Raw genomic sequence first — 23,539 nt, forward strand, 5'->3', positions numbered from 1 at the left:
TTGACCTGGTCTCTTTTTGACGTAGTAGGTGAAACATATCCTATTCCTGTTTTTAATTCTGATTAGTAACGCCATATAGCAAAGTTCGATTACTAAGTTACGAAGTTGCTCGTCACAGATTTGGGCTAAAATTAAGTATCAGTCTGGACGGAAGGGAAGTTAGCAATGATAAACAAGAGCTGCCAGTACTACTCTCGATAATCCACGAACTAGTTTCCAATCGTCGTAGATTAGGGCCTCTCGCGGGAAGTATACGAGCTAAATTGGATTTATTGAGATATTATTTCGTAAGAAAACTGCAATGACTTTCCATTTCCAATGGGACGTTATTACATGGTGTGGCATGCTTTTCTTCCGCAACCTGTAGCGTTTTGCGAAGGAATCATTAGGTTGGAACCTAACAGCACAGCTTAAATTGCTGCGAGTCAAAACCTTCTAGTTGAAAAGTTAATATTGTCAAAGGGAACATCTGTCTATGGCTACCCTCTAACCCGCCACGCTCTATGGCAGGTCAGCTTTTTATTTTCATCCCCCCCCCCCTCCCTCGCGGCCCCTAGATTTTTGATGCAGACTCCGATTGCACCCTAAAAAAATACCTAGGGTTAATCCGTGATAATTTTTCCCCATTCGTGGTAGCTGGCGCTGTAGTCGGCGCGAGAGTTACGGCGGCTGGACGGAAGAACAGACCGAAATCAGTCAACCTGATGCTGCAATTCTGATGATGATGTGAGGACCCACAGAAATCAACCCCTAAGAAAACAGAAAACTATGTTAGTTAAATTTAGTGTATTTGGCAAACTTTTAAATGTCTTAACCCTAACGTTTTACCGTGCAATCAAACTTACAGAACTAAATTAGATTTTAACGATAATACAAACTGTTTAGAATAAAGAAGTTTACGTGCTCATTAGAAACGTAATGAAGCATTTAATTTTACGGTTGTTAACTCACGCAATATCAAGGGAGAGGGGGTGGGGGAAATAAAATTTTGATAAAATTATTTGCTGTTTTTAAAGTATTCTTCTACCAGATTCCATAAATGTTTTTCTGTTAAACTTAACCCCCTGCCAGGCACTTAAGTGTGAATTGCAGAGTAACCATGTAGATGTAAATCTAGTAGATGCTACTTTCTCCAATGAATGTCATATGCAATAGTTCCATGTTCAGGACGTTACTTACGCATCAGCATCTCTCTGAAAAGGACATTGTGTGTAATAAAGCAGTTAGCAGTTTCTGCATTTTTTAAATAAAGTATCCCACCGTCGGTAGTACACGTCATTGAAAGTCCTGTGATAATGCTAAAAGCGTACTGAAAGATATTTTCAGATTCTGGACTGTACTTACACATCAGAGCCATTTTAAAAAGTATACGCGACCGCTACGGTCGCAGGTTAGAATCCTGCCTCGGGCATGGATGTGTGTGATGTCGTTAGGTTAGTTAGGTTTAAGTAGTTTTAAGTTCTAGGGGACTGATGACTTCAGATGTTAAGTCCCACAGAGCTCAAAGCCATTTTAATCGTTTTAAAAATTATATTTTTAATGTAACTAAAAAAAATTAACAAATACTCTCCACCGCCCCTCCCCCCCCCCCCCCCCTCCCAGGTAATGCGCCCTGTGGAAAATGCTTTGGTATCGCTATGATCAACCTGGAAAACTGAATTTTGCCGGTTACAGAGTCATCTGCAACGAATGGAAAAAAATGTTTAGAGTAAATCCATGCTATTTTTGGCGCATAATCCGAATTTACAATAACTGAAAAGTTGACCCACTATAGAGGGTGGGGGTGGAGGGTTAGGGACAACCAGTTTTAGCACAGACAGATGTTCCCTTTGAAAATATTAATTCTCATTTGGAAGATTTATTTCGTCCGATGCGTATTTATCGAGTTATATAGTAGTTTCATGTTAAAACAGACCCCTCTGTATAAAGAGCCAAAGAAACTGGTACACCTCCCTAATATTGTGTAGGGCCCCGTGAGCACGCAGAAGTGCCGCAACACGACGTGGCATGGACTCGACTAAAGTCTGAAATAGTGCTGGAGGGAACTGACACCATGAAAGCTGCAGGGCTGTCCACAAATCCGTAAGAATACGAAGGGGTGGAGATTTCATCCGAACAGCATGTTGCACAGCATCCCAGATATGCTCAATAATGTTCATGTCAGAAGTTTTGTGGCCAGCGCAATGGTTTAAACTCAGAAGGGTGTTCCTGGAGCCACTCTGTAGCAATTCTGGACGTGTGGGGTGTCGCATTTCCCTACTGGAATTGCCAAAATCTGTCGGAATGCACAATGGACATGAATGGATGCAGGTGATCAGACAGGATGCTTACATACGTGTCATCTGTTAAGAGTCGTATCTAGACATATCACGGATCCCACTTCACTCCAACTACACACGCCCGACACCATTACAGAGCCTCCATCAACTTGAACACTCCCCTGCTGACATGCAGGATCCATGCATTCGTTAGGTTGTTTCCATACCCGTACACGTGCATCCGCTCGATGGAATTTGAAACGAGACTCGTCCGACCAGGCAACATGTTTCCAGTCATCAACAGTCCAATATTGGTGTTGATGGGCCCATGTGAGGCGTAAAGCTTTGTGTCGTGCAGTCATCAAGGGTACAGGAAAGGGCCTTCGGCTCTGAGAGCACCTGTCGACGAAGTTCCGCTGAATGGTTCGCACGCTGACACTTATTGATGGCCCAGAATTGAAATCTGCAGCAATTTGCGGAAGCGTTGTGCTTCTGTCGTGTTGAACGATTCTGTTCAGTCACCGTTGGTCCCGTTTTTGAAGGATCTTTTCCGGTCGCTGCAATGTCGGAGATTTGATGTTCTACCGGATTCCTGATATTCACGGTACACTCGTGAAATGGTCGTACGGGAAAATCCCCACTCCATCGCTACCTCGGAAATATATCTATGTATTTGAATACGCATGCCTATACCAGTTTCCTTGGCGCTTCAGTGTAGCTCCGTGCCTTTTAATCTGTACTTGACGTCTGCTAAAGTTTTTCCCACATTTGGATCGGTTTTAAGGATACGATGACGGCGAAATTTTTGGTACAAGATATCACCCCAGGCGTTAGACAGGGACGGTCCAGAAACTGACAGTTTGATGGAAGTTATTAAGTACTGCGGGCGTTCCACGATTAATGTGGAGCTGTTGATTCGGCAGTACGTCAGCGGCCGCGCTTAACGGTGCCACTGAACCTGTGGGCTACAGCGAGGCATCACGAGGACTGGCTGCGTCCCGCCGGCCTCTGCACAAGTAGGAAGCCCTTAATAGGCGGAACAGCGTCGAGGGCTCAGCTGCGCAGGGCTGCACAAAGCCCTCCCTCACACTGACCCGCGTCGAACGCCTACGTATCGCTTCACTGCCAGTTCCACTTCTGACATCGTAGCAAAACATTTTCGCCGCACACCTGCTACTGGCGACTAATAATCCGGCTATCCTAGTACGGTAAAGATGGCCAAGACTGACAAATCTGAAGGTGGCTACTTCTGGTCCAAACCGTCAATGCCTTTACCTCTTTCACCAGTCATCAATTCTCAAGACAGCTGAAGCTTGATAGATTTGGACTCTCGGATTAAGTTCGTATGCTTTTGTGGACGGAATCAATTTCCACAAAATTATTCTGAGTTCAAGAGTGAGTCATGTTGTAAAATGGAAACAACGTTTCGGCAACTGTTGCAGGTTGTGTATATAATTGTGCTGATATGTCATTTTATAATATGGCGCAGTCTACAAATCAGGGCGATGTGGTACAATAATTAGAACACTGGACTCCTAGACTCGGCATGGGACAGAGGCGGGTACAAATGCCCATCCAGCCTTAGAATTTTCGTGGCTTTCCTATGTCGACCAAGTCGACTGGTTATTTTGTAAAGGAGACAATGGCCTGCCTACTCCATCCTTGCCCTTTTCCGAGATTGTGGTCCGTCTCTAGTCACCTCGTCGTCTACGGGACGCTAAATCATGATATTGCTTTTCCTTTTCAATTTCGTGGGAAAATATGCTTTTGATTCTTTAACTAGTAAGAGCGGAAACAGTGTGCTACATTTTTGTGATGCAGATATGTTTGAAACACTTGTTAGCCATATGGAATCAACAACAGAAACTGTAATCGTTCGAAATTCTGTCCTGAACTCCATTACTAGGTGTTTAGTTAAATACGGAGCCTGCTCTCTTTGATTGTGAATTTAAAGTAAGTTAGCGAAAGAAATGTGTCAAAAGCATGCGAACAGACGGCATACATTGATAACAAGTTGATGTATGAACTGTGACAGAGCCCCCTACCCGAATCATAAATTACACGTCAGGCGCGATTTCGTCACAGTGCTATGTGGCCCACATAAAAAGATGTGAGATTTTTTCCAAGAACACAAGTGAAGCTGTTGCTGTTTTATTCCTGGTGTGTAGCTTTCTAGGTAAGTGAAGTCGTTCGCACCTTCGATAGTATTTTCATCAGTAACAATGAGTAGTAGCTTGTCGTTGTTGGTCCAATCGCATTTTATTATTAATCCCCGTTTTCTTTTCATTCTTTACCTCTAAACAGCCAATACGTTCCTGTAACTGTCATTCACAGGAGCTCTCCGTTGGAAGAAAGGAAAGGACGGAGAGTCAAAGATTCGCCTTCAACGTCCCGCGAATATTCTCATCAGAGTTGGTCCTCTATAAAGACATACAGGCAGCGCCTGTCTGTGTGCCACGTGAAACCATTATGGACTCGTTAAAATAAAAAAAGGGTCATCCACCTAAAACGTTACTGTAAATATTCGCTATCTTCCGCCTTCAATTTCGTTCTGATGTCTCCTTTCCTCTTCGCATTCCCCCGTCAACATGCTAGCTAAAACAGAAGTGGCGATAAAATGCCAACTAGTCTTCGACACTGCTCAACAGAAACCTTCTTTTTACCCTAATAAGTTTCAGCTATAACCATTGGTGAGCATCTACGCAAAATAACAAACTTACGTCCATCGATTTTGTAAGCATATGAATAAACATGTAGATGTGTAAAGCTCAGTTTTTAATGACGTATACTTCGTGTTTTCATTTTCTAATATATTCGCTACATTTTGCAGAGGTTCGTGCGGGTCAAGAATTTCGTACATATTTGTAATGGTGACACCCTGCGTAGATTGACACCCGGACGTTTGCGTTAAATACACGGCGGAGGGAAGCAACTTTAAAAAAAAGTTCAAATGTAAGTGAATTCTTATGGGACCAAACTGTTGCGGTAATCGGTCCCTAGACTTGCACACTACTTAAACTAACTTATGGTAAGGACAACACACACACCCATGCCCGAGAGAAGACTCGAGCCTCCGACGGGAGGGGCCGCTCAATCCGTGACATGGCGCTATGCCTTCGACCGCGCGTGGCAAACAACTTCACAATAAGGTCAGAGCAGGAGAGGGGATGTCGAATCGAGCAGTTTCCCAGATAACTACAGGTCGGGAACGCAACGTTGTGGACCCACGGCCATAAAACGACCGCCAGTCAGCTAACACCTGTTGTGGTAAAATGTGCAGTTACTGATTAAATGATTTCATCTGAAACGTAACGCCATTAATTCATAAAGATAAAAGAGGGACAAAGCCACACGACAGACACACACAAACACGTTTGCTTTTTGGACAAACTACTGCGCGCTTATGCCTGACTAGCTGTCATTTTATGGCAGTAGCTCCAGAACGATGCGTTATCTGGTTACGTGTGAAATTCTGCTCGAATCAACGTCTCCTACCCCGCTCTGACGTTGCCATCAGGTCGCTTTCCTCCACTCTACATAGATTAGTTCATTTAAACTCCTTGACAAAAACTACACACTGTATCCAGAAGACATAGTCGGACGTCAATGTAACTTCGCAACACGTACACACCATGGGCGGGTATGGAAATGATTAAGTTGCGATTCTCAGTGATACGTGCACTCGTCAGCACAGTGCATTAGTGTTGTCCGTGTTTAGTGCTTTTACCAGGCCTGGTAGGGTACATAAGAGCGTCAGATGTTGAGTCGTCTCTTTGAACGACACGCAGATGCACCTTCATCAGCTCTTGACACAGTTTGAAAGGGACTTCATTGTGGGTCTCCATTTCACCAACTGGTAGAATCTGACAATATCGAGGTATGGAGGGCATTCGGATGTGACAGTGGCCCGATGTTGGGCTGCATCAGCGCGGATATACTCAGCTTCAAGGTTCCGGTCGGCCATGCTTGATCACCGCAAGTGGATCGCCGTATCCTGCGCCAAACACACCATAACTCCTCGATATCTGCGCCTGCCATCCCAGAATAAGTAATCGACACCCTGCATCATTCCATGTCATCTCGCGGACTGGTAGCAGCTGGACTAGGGAATTGCCGTGCGTCTGTAGGTTGGCGTTAACATCACAATGCAAACGGCTACGTTTTTGAGTGGTGTCGTGACTGGGCAGCATGAATTCAAATGGTTCAGATGGCTCTGAGCACTATGGGACTTAACATCTAAGGTCATCAGTCCCCTAGAACTTAGAACTACTTAAACCTAGCTAACCTAAGGACATCACACACATCCATGCCCGAGGCAGGATTCGAACCTGCGACCGTAGCGGTCGCGCGCTTCCGGGCTGAAGCGCCTAGAACCGCTTGGCCACAACGGTTGGCGAATCATGAATTGTTGATGAATGGCGACGCATTGTGTTCAGCGATGAACTGCAGTTCTGCCCTACCCCAGATGACTATGGAGGCGACCTGATGTCCCATTCTTACAGTGTTTTTGAGAGGCGCAACTATGTTAATGTTACGCCGGAGCCAAGGTAGCCCCTGAGGGCCGGCAACCCATATTACACCACAGAGGAGAGGGTTGTCTATGTCCAAAGCGTACCAAAAGCACCATGGTAAACACCAGCTATTTACATACAAGATAATGCAAAGAGACAGTCCGAGCACTACTTCCTGCAGGGGAAACTCGAGCCACGGCCTGGAGGAAGAATCACTACGCCAAAACCTGATTGGCTGGAGACAGCTGTTTAGGGACTACAATCAGCCCGAAGTTCAGTTCACTCCGGATGCCGACCTCGTGGACTTCGGCCGCTGAAGATTGCGTCTGCGTCTCTGAATTGGACTTTTACTAGTGTGTGTGTGTGTGTGTGTGTGTGTGTTACCACGAACCTTTGTGGAAAATTAGAAGCGAACTTTTTGTTTGTCTCAATTAGGAAACTTTTACTGGAATCGTTATTGTTACTTTTCTTTTGTGGTTCAGTCATCAGCCTTTTGCCGGCCGCTGGTGGCCGAGCGGTTCTGGCGCTACAGTCTAGAACCGCGCGACCGCTACGGTCGCAGGTTCGAATCCTGCCTCGGGCATGGATGTGTGTGTTGTCCTTAGGTTAGTTAGGTTTAAGTAGTTCTAAGTTCTAGGGGACTTATGACCTCAGCAGTTGAGTCCCATAGTGCTCAGAGCCATTTGAACCAAGCCATCAGCCTTTTAAACGTACATAAATAAAAGTTGTGTTTGTGAAAAATTGCGAATTGTCAGTCACAACAGTTACTCTACCGTCATGGTGTGGATACCTATAAGGTATGACCTGAGGTCACGGCTGCCAGTGATTGTAGCAACACTAGCGGCACAACGGTATGTCACTGACATCCTTCTTCGTCACGTATTATCTCTCATGCTTCAGTATCGTGGTGTCATTTTTCAGCAAGACAATGCTCGTCCACACGTGTGTCTATGAACTATCTGCGTGATACTGAGGTAGTTTTGTGACCAGCAAGATACCCAGATACGTTCCACATGTATGATGTGTATGACCAGACGTGTAGGACCAGCTCGGATTTCAGTTGTGTCCCAGTGCAAGTACCCGCTATATCAATGACCAGTTACAACATTTGTGGGTCAGCTTATCTCACGAGAGGATACAACGGCTTTATGATACCTTTCCTAATCGAGTCACTGCATACGTGCGGACCAGATGGGTGCAACGTCATACTGATAAGTGGGCTCATACAGCCAAGTTCTACGTAAATTTGATTCGACATTGTAATCACCGAAATAAGACCTCATACCATCTCGACCCGTGAAGTTTGATTTCGTTTGCTCCTCCCGCTCTTGGCGCTTCACTTTTTTTGTCCGACAATGTATTTTTTGATTCATCTTTCTGAAAGGTATCATTCTAGAAACTTTAGAGCTGTAATGGATTTTTACAGGGTGTCCATAAAAGAATGCACCAGATATAAATTGTAATAGTAACAACTGTAAGCGTTGCACAGTGTTGGTTCAAGGTCACAATTTAGGAGTAAGTCAGAAAATTTTATTTAAGTTTTTGTTTTCCCGCTTGCAGCGCCACATACACAAAACGGCGACTCCAGAGCTTAAAGCGTTTTGTGTTCTAATGTTTGCTAAGATTGAATCTGTAATTTCAGTTCAACGTGCGTTTCTTTTAAAATCCGATTATGATCCCTCATGCGACAAACACATCGGTCGATGGTATAGTCAGTTCGAAACGACCGGATGTGTGTATAAAGGTAAAATCAATGGACGACCAAAAGCGTCTGAAGAGTATGTTGACCGTGTCAGAGCATCTTGCCTTCGTAGTCCTGAGAAGTCTGTTCGGAAAGCCGAGCTTGAACTTTAGTTGCAAAGACAACAGCGTGGAAGGTTTTAAGAATATGTTTACACATGCGCCCATATCGGTTACACTTGGTACATGCTTTACAGCCAGATGATTATGTGTACGTTTCAACTTTGCGAGGGAAGTGCTACAGTTGGAAGATGACTTTCTTGATGATGTATTCAGTGATGGCGCCATTTTTTATGTAAGTGGGAAGTTAAATAGCCATTACGTTCGTATCTGGGAGTCAGAAGGTACCCACTAACTTGTACAATATGAAAGAGATTCAGCAAAATTACTCGTCAATGTTTTCTGCGCTGTGCGCCAACGTCAGGTGTATGGGCTATGTTGTTTTACACAAAAGCTACCGTTAACAGGGGTGGATATGTTGCAAAAATGGAGCTTTTCCCAAAGAAGGAAAATCTGGAAACTTTATTTGGCAACAATATGAATCCCCTACCCATTGGAATTTATTTGTACGAAAATGGTTGAACGTTGAAGTCACTGACCGTTGGATTGGTCGTAATGGTTGATACGAGAGAGGTCTTTTCTCGCTGGCCTGCACGTTCACCTGACCTCCACGCCATGCGATGTCTTCCTTTGAGGCTTTATAAAAAATCATGTCTACTTTCCGCCACTACCTAATAATTTCCCAGAGTTGAGACAGAAAACTGAAGACAATATTGCTTCAATTACTCCGAACTTGTTCAAATGGTTCAAATGGCTCTGAGCACTATGGGACTCAACATCTATGGTCATCAGTCCCCTAGAACTTAGAACTACTTAAACCTAACTAACCTAAGGACATCACACAACAGCCAGCCATCACGAGGCAGAGAAAATCCCTGACCCCGCCGGGAATCGAACCCGGGAACCCGTGCGTGCCGAACTTGTTAACCAAAGTGTGGGAAGAAGTGGGTTTTCGGTTAGGTGTGTGCCGCATAACCAAAGGTGCGCTTCTTGAACATTTGTAAGAAAGACTGGGCTAGTTTACCTTCAGTTTGATGTATGGTTTGCTGTAAACAGTTCACAAAAGAATACGAATAGTTCACAAAAGCATACGAAGTAAATATTCCAGAAATCGAATAAAAACAACTGCCAACATGAATAACTTGGAAGTAGGTATTCTCGGTGTAGCGAAACAGATTGAAACACTTAATAAAGGCAAGGTCACTGGTCCAGATTGATTACCAGTCACATTCCTTTCAGAGTATGCTGATAGAATAGCTTCATACTTGGCAATAATATACAACCTGTCGCTCGTAGAAAGACCCGTACCCAGAGGCTGGAAAGTTGCAGAAATAACTCCAATACCCAAAAAGGGAAATAGGAGTAAGCCAGTGAACTACATACCTACATCAATAGCGACGATTTGCAGCAGGAGTTTGGAAGTTATGTCGTGCTCGAACATTATGAATTACCTCGAAAAAAAACGATTTATTGACAAATAGCCAACACAGAGTCATAAAATAACATTCTAGTGAAACACAACTAGCTCTCTAATCTCACAAAGTATTCATGCCATCGACATGGGATGTTAAATTGAGTCCACATTTTTTTAGATTTTTGACACCGTTCCTTACAAGCGACTTTTAATCACACTGCTTGCTTATGAAGTATCATGTCATTTGTGTGAGTGGATTCGTGATTTCGTGTCAGAAAGACAACTGACGGAAAGTCATCGAATAATACAGAGGTTATATCTGGTGTTCCCGAAAGCCCTCTTAGATTGTTTGCAGATAATGATGTCATTTACCGTCTTGTAAAATCATCAGATGATAAAAAGGTATTGCAAAATTATTTAGAGGAGGTATTTGCATCGTGCAGAAAATGGAATTTGACTCTAAATAATTATAAGCTTGAAGTCATCCGCAAGAGTAAAAGAAGGAAACCACTAAATTACGGTTGCACAATGAATCACGCAATTCTAAAGGCTGTAAGCTCAACTAAATACTCGGGGATTAATATAATCATGCTCATAAATTAAAGATAGAACTGATACATGGTGAAACAACGCTCTGGTGGGCGGTTTGCGGGTTTGAATCACCTCGGAGTATGACCATGCGGTGCATTTGACCTGCGGTCGTCGAACGGTGGCGCTGGCAGCAGTCCACATACACAGAGGTGTGTTGATGCATGTCAGAGTACGGTGCAGCGAGTAAGTGTAGCTCAAAGAACACATACTGATGACGTTATGGAGGATAGAATACTAGGGCGACTGGAGGCTGGTCAAACACAGCAGGTCTAGCACGGGCCCTCCGTGTTCCACAAAGTGTGATCTCAAGATTATGGCAAAGATTGCACCAGACAGGAAACGTGTCCAGGCGCTACAGTGCGGGACGTCCACTGTGTACAACACCACAAGAAGACCGATATCTCACCATCAGTGCCCACAGACGGCCACGGAGTACTGCAGGTAGCCTTGCTCGGGACCTTACCGCAGCCACTGGAACAGTTGTCTCCAGACACACAGTCTACAGACGACTGAACAGACATGGTTTATTCGCCCAGTGACCTGCAAGGTGCATTCCACTGACCCCTGGTGAGAGGAGAGCCCGTAAAGCCTGGTGTCAAGAACGAAGTACATGGTCATTGGAACAGTGGTCCCAGGTTACGTTCACGGGCGAGTACAGGTATAGTCTGAACAGTGATTCTCGCCGGGTTTTCATCTGGCGTTAACCAGGAACCAGATATCAATCCCTTAATGTCCTTGAAAGGGACCTGTATGGAGGTCGTAGTTTGATGGCGCGGGGTAGGATTATGATTGGTGCACGTACATCCCTGCATGTCTTTGACCGAGGAACTGTAACAGGTCAGGTGTATCGGGACCTAATTTGTACCAGTATGTCCGCCTTTTCAGGGGTGCAGTGGGTCCCACCTTCCTCCTGATGAATGATAACGCACGGCCCCACCTAGCTGCCATTGTGGAGGAGTACCTTGAAACAGAAGATATCAGACGAATGGGGTGGCCTGCCTGATCTCCAGACCTAAACCCCATAGAGCACGTCTGGGATGCTCTTGGTCGACGTATCGCTGCACGTCTTCAAACCCCTAGGACACTTCAGGAGCTCCGACAGGAACTGGTGCAAGAATGGGAGGCTGTACCCCAGCAGCTGCTCTACCACCTGATCCAGAGTACGCCAACCCATTGTGCGGCCTGTGTACGTGTGCATGGTGATTATATCCTATACTGATGTCAGGGTATATGTGCAGAAAACAGTGGCGTTTTGTAGCATATGTGTTTCGGGGCGGTTTTCTCAACTTATCACCAGTACCATGAACTTACAGATCTGTGTCGTGTTTGTTCCCTATGTGCCTATGCTATAAGGGGCAGTTTTGCGTAGTGCCACGTTATGTGGCACCACATTCTGCAATTATCCTTAATTTATGAGCATGAGTGTACTTAAGTAACTTAAATTGAAACGATCACGCAGATAACATTGCGGGGAAAGCAAACCAAAGACTGTTATTTATTGGCAGAACACTTGGAAAATTCAACAGGTCTACTAAAGTGATTGCTTACAATATGCTTGTGCGCCCTGTAGGGAGTATTCTGCGAGCTGTGGGTTCCGCGTCACATAGTATTGACAGAGGACATCATAAAAAAGTTCAAAGAAGGGCCGCTCGTCTTCAACTATCGCGAAATAACGGAGGGTGCCACCGATATGCTCCCGAAGTGGGGTGGCAATTATTCAAACATAGGCGTTTTTCGTTGCGGCAGCATCTTATCATGAAATTTCATCACCAATTTTCTCTTCAGAGCATAAAAATATTTTTGTGGCGCCCACCTAAATAGGGAGAAATGATCATCATAATAAAATAAAACACAGAAGCGTCTTGTAGTGAAATTGCGTGCTTATTGTTGTTGTTGTTGTTGTGGTCTTCATTCCTGAGACTGGTTTGATGCAGCTCTCCATGCTACTCTATCCTGTGCAAGCTTCTTCATCTCCCAGTACCTACTGCAACCTACATCCTTCTGAATCTGCTTAGTGTATTCATCTCTTGGTCTCCCTCTACGATTTTTACCCTCCACGCTGCCCTCCAATGCTAAATTTGTGATCCCTTCTTGATGCCTCAAAACATGTCCTACCAACCGATCCCTTCTTCTAGTCAAGTTGTGCCACAAACTTCTCTTCTCCCCAATCCTATTCAATACCTCCTCATTAGTTACGTGATCTACCCATCTAATCTTCAGCATTCTTCTGTAGCACCACATTTCGAAAGCTTCTATTCTCTTCTTGTCCAAACTGGTTATCGTCCATGTTTCACTTCCATACAAATACTTTCAGAAACGACTTCCTGACACTTAAATATATACTCGATGTTAACAAATTTCTTTTCTTCAGAAACGATTTCCTTGCCATTGCCAGTCTACATTTTATATCCTCTCTACTTCGACCATCATCAGTTATTTTACTCCCTAAATAGCAAAACTCCTTTACTGCTTTAAGTGTCTCATTTCCTAATCTAATCCCCTCAGCATCACCCGATTTAATTTGACTACATTTCATTATCCTCGTTTTGCTTTTGTTGATGTTCATCATTGCGTGCTTATGGAATATCATTTCAGTTATGTGACTGGATTTGTGATTAAATGTCAGAGAGGTCACAGTTCGTAGTAACTGTCGGAAAGTCATCGAGTAAAACAAAAGTGACTTCTGGCGTTCCCCAAGGTAGTGTTATTGGCCCTTTGCTGTTCCTTATCCATATAAACGATTTGGGAGACAATCTGAGTAGCCGTCTTGAGTTGTTTGCAGATGACACTGTCGTTTATCGACTAATAAAGTCATCAAAAGATCAAAACATTATGCAAAACGATTTAGAAAAGATATCTGAATGCTGCGAATATTGGCAGTTGACCCTAAATAACGAAAAGTGTGAGGTCATCAAAATGAGTGCTAAAAGGAGTTCGTTAAATTTCGGTTACACGATAAATCAGTCTAATCTAAAAGCCGTAAATTTAATTAAATACCTAGGTATTACAATTATGAGCAACTTAAATTGAAAGGAACACACAGAAAATGTTGTGGTGGAGGTTAACCAGAGACTGCATTTTATTGGTAGGACACTTAGTAAGTGTAACAGACCTACTAAGGAGACTGCCTACACTAAGCTAGTCCGTCCTCGTTTAGAATACTGCTGCACGGTGTGGGATCCTTGCAGGTAGGACTGGCGGAGTACATCGAAAAAGTTCAGAGAAATGCAGCACGTTTTGTATTATCGCGAAATATGGGAGAGAGTGTCACAGAAATGATACAGGATTTGGGCTGGACATCATTAAAAGAAAGGCGTTTTTCGTTGCGACGAAATATTCTCACGAAATTTCAGTCACCAACTTTCTCCTCCGAATGCGAAAATATTTTGTTGACACCGACGTACATAGGGAGGAACGATCACCACGATAAAATAAGGGAAATCAGAGCTCGTACGGAAAGATATAGGTGTTCGTTCTATTCGCGCTATACGAGATTGAAAGAACTGTGAAAGTGGTTCGATGAACCCTCTGCGAGGCACTTAAATGTGACTTGCAGAGTATCCATGTAGATGTAGAGTCACACAGAAAGATTTAAGTGTTAGTTATTTCCACTCAATGTTCGAGAGTGGAACGGTAGAAAGTAGCTTGAACGTGAATCGATGAAGCGCCTGCCAGGTAGTTAATTGTGTATTGCAGAGTAGTCATAGAGATGTAAGGTGCCGATGAAATTAAACTCTTATAATATAGGGTGTTACAAAAAGGTACGGCCAAACTTTCAGGAAACATTCGTCACAGACAAAGAAAGAAAATATGTTATGTGGACATGTGTCCGGAAACGCTTACTTTTCATGTTAGAGCACATTTTATTACTTCTCTTCAAATCACATTAATCATGGAATGAAAACACAGAGCAACAGAACGTACCATCGTGACTTCAAACACTTTGTTACAGGAAATGTTCAAAATGTCCTCCGTTAGCGAGGATACATGCATCCACTCTCCGTCGCATGGAATCCCTGATGCGCTGATGCAGCCCTGGAGAATAGCGTATTGTATTGCAGCCGTTCACAATACGAGCACGAAGAGTCTCTACATTTGGTACCGGGGTTACGTAGACAAGAGCTTTCAAATGCCCCCATAAATGAAAGTCAAGAGGGTTGAGGTCAGGAGAGCGTGGAGGCCATGGAATTGGTCCGCCTCTACCAATCCATCGGTCACCGAATCTGTTGTTGAGAAGCGTACGAACACTTCGACTGAAATGTGCAAGAGCTCCATCGTGCATGAACCACATGTTGTGTCGTACTTGTAAAGGCACATGTTCTAGCAGCACAGGTAGAGTATCCCGTATGAAATCATGATAACGTGCTCCATTGAGCGTAGGTGGAAGAACATGGGGCCCAATCAAGACATCACCAACAACGCCTGCCCAAACGTTCACAGAAAATCTGCGTTGATGACGTGGCTGCACAATTGCTTGCGGCTTTTCGTCAGCCCACACATGTTGATTGTGAAAATTTACAATTTGATCACGTTGGAATGAAGCCTCATCCGTAAAGAGAACATTTGCACTGAAATAAGGATTGACACACTGTTGGATGAACCATTCGCAGAAGTGTATCCGTGGAGGCCAATCAGCTGCTGATAGTGCCTGCACACGCTGTACATGGTACGGAAACAACTGGTTCTCCCGTAGCACTCTCCATACAGTGACGTGGTCAACGTTACCTTGTACAGCAGCAACTTCTCTGACGCTGACATTAGGGTTATCGTCAACTGCACGAAGAATTGCCTCGTCTATTGCAGGTGTCCTCGTCGTTCTAGGTCTTCCCCAGTCGCGAGTCATAGACTGGAATGTTCCGTGCTCCCTAAGACGCCGATCAATTGCTTCGAACGTCTTCCTGTAGGGACACCTTCGTTCTGGAAATCTGTCTCGATACAAACGTACCGCGCCACAGCTGTTACCCCGTGCTAATCTATACATCGAATGGGCATCTGCCAACTCCGCATTTGTAAACATTGCACTGACTGCAAAACCACGTTCGTGATGAACACTAACCTGTTGATGCTACGTACTGATGTGCTTGATGCTAGTACTGTAGAGAAATGAGTCGCTTGTCAACACAAGCACCGAAGTCATCATTACCTTCCTTCAATTGGGCCAACTGGCGGTGAATCGAGGAATTTAGTACATACTGACGAAACTAAAATGAGCTCTAACATGGAAATTAAGCGTTTCCGGACACATGTCCACATAACATCTTTTCTTTATTTGTGTGTGAGGAATGTTTCCTGAAAGTTTGTCCGTACCTTTTTGTAAAATCCTGTATACCATTGAAACCGGGACATTCTGTCACGGGTACCCTGTATTTTTAGCGTGACCGAGTGCAGACGGAGCAGTCGACTGTGGCTGGAGACCCCCGGCTGGCGGGTAACAGGTGCTGCCCGCATCGGCGTGCAATAAGAAGCGCGCAGCGCGTCGATTCCTAAGCGAGAGCGGTGCCCCGCGTCCGGCGGTACGCGCCGCGCTGGCCACGCTACGTGACCCGCCTACCGCCGGCCGCCTCTGCCGCCGCTGCCGCCTTCTGCGCGGCTGCCCTTGAGCCGCGCCGGCAGCTACTGACCCACGCTAAGGGCGCGCGGTCGTTGCCAGTAATTCCGGGACACGCGGAGAAATCAGCTCCCGTTCTGCTGCGCGAATAACTAGAGGCAGCGAGAATGCGCATCTCAGCTGTAATGCCAGAATTCCACCTGTGAAGCAGCGGCAGCAGGGACTGGGGTTTCGGGCGGAAGAAGACCAGCGACGACAAGCAGCGAAGCTAATGCGAAGTAGCTGTAGATTCCAGAAGTAAATACGCATAAGATATACAATGAGGGAAAAAAATCGCGACACAAAAAAATAATTTATGTAGAGCAACGGAACCTCAGGAATACATCTGTTTATGTAAAACATTCAAGTGATTATCATTGCAAGTTCACTGGTTAACGTAAGCGTGAGATACACCATTAGAAATATGGCACTCTGGAACATTAATAACCGGTGAAGCCGTCAGAATGTTGAATGTAAGCATGCAAACGTGCATCCATTGTGTTGTACAGGTACCGGAAGTCAGTTTATGGGGTGGAGTCCCATGCCTGTTGCACTTGGTGGGTTAGTACACGGACGGTTACTGCTATTTTGTGGATGACCCTGAAGTTGCCGCACATACGTTCTCTTGACCGAGCGAGGTGGCGCAGTGGTTAGACACTGGACTCGCATTCGGGAGGACGACGGTTCAATCCCGCGTCCGGCCATCCTGATTTAGATTTTCCGTGATTTCCCTAAATCACACCAGGCAAATGCCGGGATGGTTCCTCTGAAAGGGCACGGCCGACTTCCTTCCCCATCCTTCCCTAATCCGATGAGACCGATGACCACGCTGTCTGGTCTCCTTCCCCAAAACAACCAACCATACGTTCTCGATAAGGGACAGGTCACGTGATCGAACAAGCCAAGGCAACATGTCGACACTCTGTAGAGCATGTTGGGGCACAACAGCGGTATGTGGTCGAGCGTTATCCTGTTGGAAAACACCCCCTGGAGTGCTATTTGTGATTGGCAGCACAACAGGTCGAATCACCAGACTGACGCACAGATTTGCAGTCATGGCGTGTGGAATAACAACGACGGTGCTCCTGCTGTCATACGAAATCGCATTCGAGACCACCGCTCCAATATAGATACAGTGTGTCTAGGTTGCAGACAGGATTGCAAGCTCTCAGTAGACTTCCTTCTAACCAACACAAGTTCATCGCTGCCACCGAGGCATCTACATCTACATCTACATCCATTCTCCACAAGCCACCTGACGGTGTGTGGCGGAGGGTACCTTGAGTACCTCTATCGGTTCTCCCTTCCATTCCAGTCTCGTATTGTTCGTGGAAAGGAAGATTGTCGGTATGCCCCTGTGTGGGCTCTAATCCCTCTGATTTTATTCTCATGGTCTCTTTTCGAGATATGCATAGGAGGGAGCAATATACTGCTTGACTCCTCGGTGAAGGTATGTTCTCGAAACTTCAACAAATGCCCGTACCGAGCTCTCTTGCAGAGTCTTCCACTGGAGTTTATCTGTCATCTCCGTAACGCTTTCGCGATTACTAAATGATCCTGTAAACGAAGCGCGCTGCTCTCCGTTGGATCTTCTCTATCTCTTCTATCAACCCTATCTTGTACGGGTCCCACGCCGGTGAGCAGTACTCAAGCAGTGGGCGAACAACTGTACTGTAACCTACTTACTTTGTTTTCGGAATGCAGCTTTCATCAGAAATCGCAACAAACCTCAACCCTGCTCTCAAACGAGCTCTCTCTTGGCACCACGGATGTCGTAAATGGCGGTGGTTTACGGTTAGTGGAATGCGCGCTACTGATCGTCTGGTTCGGAACTGTCTTTCAAGTAATCGATTTGTAACAGTTCGTTGCGTCATTGTAATTCCAACTGCTGCTCAAATTGCTGCTGCAGATGCAGTACGATGCACCAGAGCCATACGACGAACACGATGATCTTCCCTCTCGGTAGTGCTACGTGGTCGTCTGGGAGTCCGGTCTTTCCTCGACCAGCGCTGCCATCAATGGTGTGCAGTGGCTACATTCCTACCAAGTCTTCCTGCAATATCGCAGAAGGAACATCCAACATCACGACCTGGTTCAGTGAGGTGTTGATAATGGCGTGTATGTCACCATAAAGGCATTCTTGACTAACATCAACTCACCACGTCCAATCTCAAAGGTAACTAACGCTCACGACCGTTACAACGTGTATTTAAAGCCAACCTGATTTTCATCCTCATAATCGCGCTCCTAGCGCTACTCTTATCGACTGGCGCAAAATTTTAATAGGTATTATCTTCCAGATGTAGAAATACGCCTTCCTACTTTCGTTTATGTCATACAACATAGCCTTTTTTCCGTCGGTGTATATGCAGGATGTAGCTGTCTGATTTGCAGTGGCGAGTCATGTATTAAATCCTACGCTAATGATGCGTTGCCTCTGTTTACGTTTTCTGCTGCGAACTGCTTTCTGAATGACGTGCACTATTTTACTTTTGCTGTGGAACACCACAATACAGAGGAAAAAAGTCTGTGAAGTCTTCCTTCCTAAGTGAACTGCAGCCGTGTGATGATCTGTCTCGCGTCATTGCGACTGAGAAAGTACTTGTACCATTTAAGGGATTTTGGAAGAGAATTTCGGAAGACAGATCACCGTAGAATAGTAGACAAGAAGCTCTGGTCGTAACTTCTGGAAGGTAGTAAGTGAAATTATCTGAATTTCGGTTTGGTACGAGGTGATGCGTAGTTATAGTAGCTAACATTTGCCTGTGACGCTTGCCTTTTGTATGGTGCTGGAAACAGTAAGGGTAGTGGCAGTAGCAATAGCAGCAGCAGTAGGAGTACTAGCAGATTTCACGTTTCTGGCACTCACTAATGCCAATTTCCACAATACGTAAGTGAATTAAAGATATTTGTTTCGTAAATAAAAACCGTCTTTTCTTGCTGCACTGTGTTTTATTTCTCACAGACGCGTTTCGCATTTTTCACTTTAAGGCATCGTCAGTGGGATATAGGACATCTAAAGATAATATAAAGCCGTGAGGTGGAATACGGCAGACAGGACCTTTTGACCTCTGGCTGGAACTAGCGTGAGTTTCGTGAATATGCCAGTTTACGGTAAGAAGTAAATTGAAACTCAGAATTAGTGAAATGAGACCGTCTGAACCTGAGTAGGAGACTTGTGACCTTTCCAACGGATTAGATTACGGAGGCTAATGTCTTAGTTGCACGTGACCAAGACATTGACTTCCATTTATTTATTTATTTATCAAGTTTTGTGGGAGCGTGCGGGTCAGAGCTACTTGGTCATGCAACGAGCCAGTACACAGTTAACAGAATACTGATTAGAAATTTAATAAACAAACATTTAAATAACTAACAAAACAACGAAAAAACAAAGACTTTACGAATGAATAAGACATACCAGAAAAAAGTTCTCAGCTACTCCAGGCAACCCTCGACAGAATACAAGGAGTGTGCCGTAAGCAAACCTTTTTAAACTTAGATTTGAGTACTTTGAGTTTATCACTCATTTTTTTCAGTTACTCTGGCAGCCTGTGGAAAACTGAACATGCTGACTAGCGCCCACTTTTCTGTACAGAATTGAAGGAAGTGTTATCGAACTGCGTATCGTTCTTCCATCTAGTGTTCCCTAAATAGTTGTTGTAGTTTCTTTTAAATGAGTCACTATTGTCAACAACAAATGGCATTAGAAAATACTGGTAAGGGAGGGCAGAGTTAGATTTCCGAGAGACCTGAACAGCGGTCATGGCGAAATTCGCAAACTGACACCGCAGACCAGATTCGAGGCGGTTTCTTGGCTAAGATTATCCTTGCTGAATAGTTTCAAAATATAAGACCATTCGACATAATAAAGCGAGAGCAAGCAATTTAAATAAGTCTTCGAGTTTCACTGGCATCTAGTCACACACAATTGCGATACGTAGAGATAGGCCTAGCCGCGTAATTCGGTTAGTATTATCTACTCCCGAACTTTTTGATCCCTACTTAATCACTGTGAGTCTAGTGCCGTAACTGTAGATGTCGAGAATGGACAGCTGATAAATGTGTAAAGTTGTAGTGTCGTGTTTGCATTGTTGACGATGACGAGAGAGTGCCGAGAGGATGATGAAAACCGGTGCCGTCAAAAAGCTTACTGCTCTCAAAAAGTACCACGGGGCCAGACGAGCTTAACATCCCCATTCTAAGGGACGATTGCCGTCAGCAATGTCACACGCCCTCAGTCGTGAGAGACAGCGGGAAGGTTTGGAATTTAGACCAGGAAATTGGCACAAATTCTGGTGATCGAAAACTTTACACGAAAATTTGTGTAGGCGCCTAAACGATGACGGCGAAACATTCTTCCATCAGTTTGCAATTGGAACAAGTCGGGATATGGGGAAATGATTCTCCCGGGGAAATAGCCGAGGAAGTGTGTATAGGAGGCGCTGTAATTAAGTGCTCCGTATCTCTGTACGATATCATCTTTTGGCTGGACAGAAAGATCACGAGTCAGTGGGAAGACGGATGAATGGAGGAGGTAAACAACAAACTCAGTCAATGAAACTGACCACCCAGGCATGCGAACCCGATGCATGCGATGGAATGAAGTGATGCTCACCAGGTTACGACTAGGGCATTGTACACTGACAGAGTTTCCTCCTCTGGCAGAATGCTCCACCAGTACGTGTAGCTTGCGGAAAACCGCTTTCGATATAACACATTTTAACTGCATATTTTCTTATTGTGATACAAGGGCTGCCCTCTGCTTGGGCGGAAACCTGTCCACTATCCTAGCTGACTACGGCAACTGTGCAATACGCATTGTAAAATTTTCTTAAGCGCCGGGCTTCCTGTCTGAATGGAGAGGATGTCAATAAAGCTTGATGTGTTAGGCCCTTTTTTGTTTTAGAAAGTGGTAAATTTTAGCATTTTTATTCAGGTGTTTCTCCTTACGTTAAGTAATGTACAAGTTAATCTAATTATCTACTAAGAAAATAGTTTGGGTAGAAACACTAACACTAAAATGAAATTTTTCGTGTGCCCTCCATTTTCATTTAAGGATAATAAACCTGTTAATCTTCTTGGTTCACTTTTCAAGAAAAATTTTATGGGTCTTAGTAACTTAGCTTTTAGATGCCCTAAACTAATCTCTAATTAAACACGCACGGAGGAAACAGGAAACATAAAATTTTGAAAGCGGTTCTTTTGTGTGTCGTAAGGACGTTATACCAAACGATTGGTGGATTTTAATAAATGACTAGGTAACTGATTTTAACAGTGATGAACCACATAACTGTCATGTCCATTATAATTATCCGGGCTGTTGTGCCGTGGTCGGTTGATGAATTCTGTGACAATTCCCAACGTTTCGTCCCCGTCTGCGGGAGACATCTTCAAGGCGGTCTGTAGCTCGATGGAAGGTCCAACACACCCACTGGCTCGCTACTGACTGCCGCTAAATTCCGTGTCCGCGCGCTCAGTTTACAATGGAGGAGGAGGTAAACGGCAAATTACATTTCCTCGATGTGCTTGCTTTTAGAAACGAAAATGGTAGTTTGGGTCACTCAGTATACCGCAAACCCACGCACACGGACCGTTATTTGCGCGGGGATTCGAACCACCACCCACAACAGAAGCGGGGTGTTATCAAGACGTTAGCGGACAGAGCTAGAAATTTTTGTGAACCTGAGTTGCTCGACGCTGAGATGGAACATCTCCACAATGCACTAATGATGAACGGATATTCGTCCACCGAAAGAAAACGTGCGCTGAGACAGCCACGCAGAAATTATAGTGACGTACAGGCTACTGCAAAATCTAAAGTTTTCCTGCCGTTTGTTAAAAATGTAACGGAAAGAATAGGGAGGATATTGACGAAAAGGAATATTACCGTAGTTTACAAGCCCACCAGGAAGATACAGGACTACCTTAAGCCTGCCAAGAACCCTCGCAGACTATTGGAAAGAGCTGGAATGTATAGGATCCCATGCAGCTATGGAGATGTTTATGTGGGTACCACTAGAAGGACTGGTTCAAAACGTTTGGAAGAGCACAAGGGCAATTGTAGAAGAGGAGAAACGGAACGATCAGCTGTTGCGGAGCATGCTTTCCAGCCAGGGAACCACCATATTCGTATCGAGGAGACGCAAGTACTTGCGGCCACAAGCGGATATTACGAAAGGCTCTACAGGGAGGCAATCGAAATCGCTAAACACCCAAATAATTTCAACCGAAAGGAGGAGGGTGTGAAATTAAACGGTATATGGATGCCGGTGTGTACCACCCGTCCACTACTGGGTGATGGCAACGGCGATCGACGGCAGCGGACAGTGGTCAATTGCACTAACGTTTTCAAAACACGTGACGTCACGCCGCGGTCCGGGAGCGCGCGGACACGGAATTTAGCGGCAGTCAGTAGCGAGCCAATGGGTGTGTTGGACCTTCCATCGACCTACGGACCCCCTTGAAGATGTCTCCCGCAGACGGGGACGAAACGTTGGGAATTGTCACAGAATTCATCAACCGACCACGGCATAAGAGCCCGGATAATTATAATGGACATGACACTTCCGGCCGTGAAAGTCTACATTTTGGTATCACATAACTGTGTCAACATACTGAGATGTTCTGCTAATCTTGTGGGGATGCGGACGAGTTCAGACTCTGTTAAAACGTGGTCCGAGGCTATAAACTTCAAACTGGTAAATTTATCATCTCTCGGTACCGCATCTCTTATTGGCTCTGAGCACTATGGGACTCAACTTCTGAGGTCATTAGTCCCCTAGAACTTAGAACTAGTTAAACCTAACCAACCTAAGGACGTCACACGCATCCATGCCCGAGGCAGGATTCGAACCTGCGACCGTAGCGGTCTCGCGGTTCCAGACTGCAGCGCCAGAACCGCCCGCACTCTTATTTCCGTTGACTTCCGTTCCTATGCAATTGGTCTCGTGCTAGAAATTGGACAGAAGTACTCTATCTTCCAAATCGTACGAAATGATAGAGCGAACTTCTTCTCTTATCAGCATATATTTATTCGTGCAACATTTGCAGCTTGAAAATACCTCAACACTGTGTGTCTCCCGTACGGCATTACATGCGCTATCAGGTTTCACAGATCACAGCAGCCTAACTTCTTCGGCTCGTTTCGTGACGTTCTTACTCGATAGAGCACGGCGTAACTCCAAGGCGAGGTCGGCTGCAAGAAGAAAACACCACACCAGCAAGTGCCGCAAAGCGTAAGCCACTGCCAGCGGCGCCCCGTCTTGTAGAAACGCTGCGTCCATTTCAATTCGATTACATGCGCGCGCGCGCATCACACACACACACACACACAAACACACACACACACACACACACACACACACACACACACATA

General features: G+C 45.0%; 1 protein-coding gene across 1 annotated transcript in view; it reads right to left on the reverse strand.

Moving 5' to 3' along the window:
• LOC126249838 (matrix metalloproteinase-2-like) overlaps positions 1-23,539 on the reverse strand; it is a 935,541-nt gene that overhangs the window by 306,913 nt on the left and 605,089 nt on the right. The gene's annotated exons all lie outside the window — the stretch shown is intronic.

The sequence above is a fragment of the Schistocerca nitens genome, chromosome 1 (assembly GCF_023898315.1).
Source record: "Schistocerca nitens isolate TAMUIC-IGC-003100 chromosome 1, iqSchNite1.1, whole genome shotgun sequence".
NCBI lineage: Eukaryota > Metazoa > Arthropoda > Insecta > Orthoptera > Acrididae > Schistocerca > Schistocerca nitens.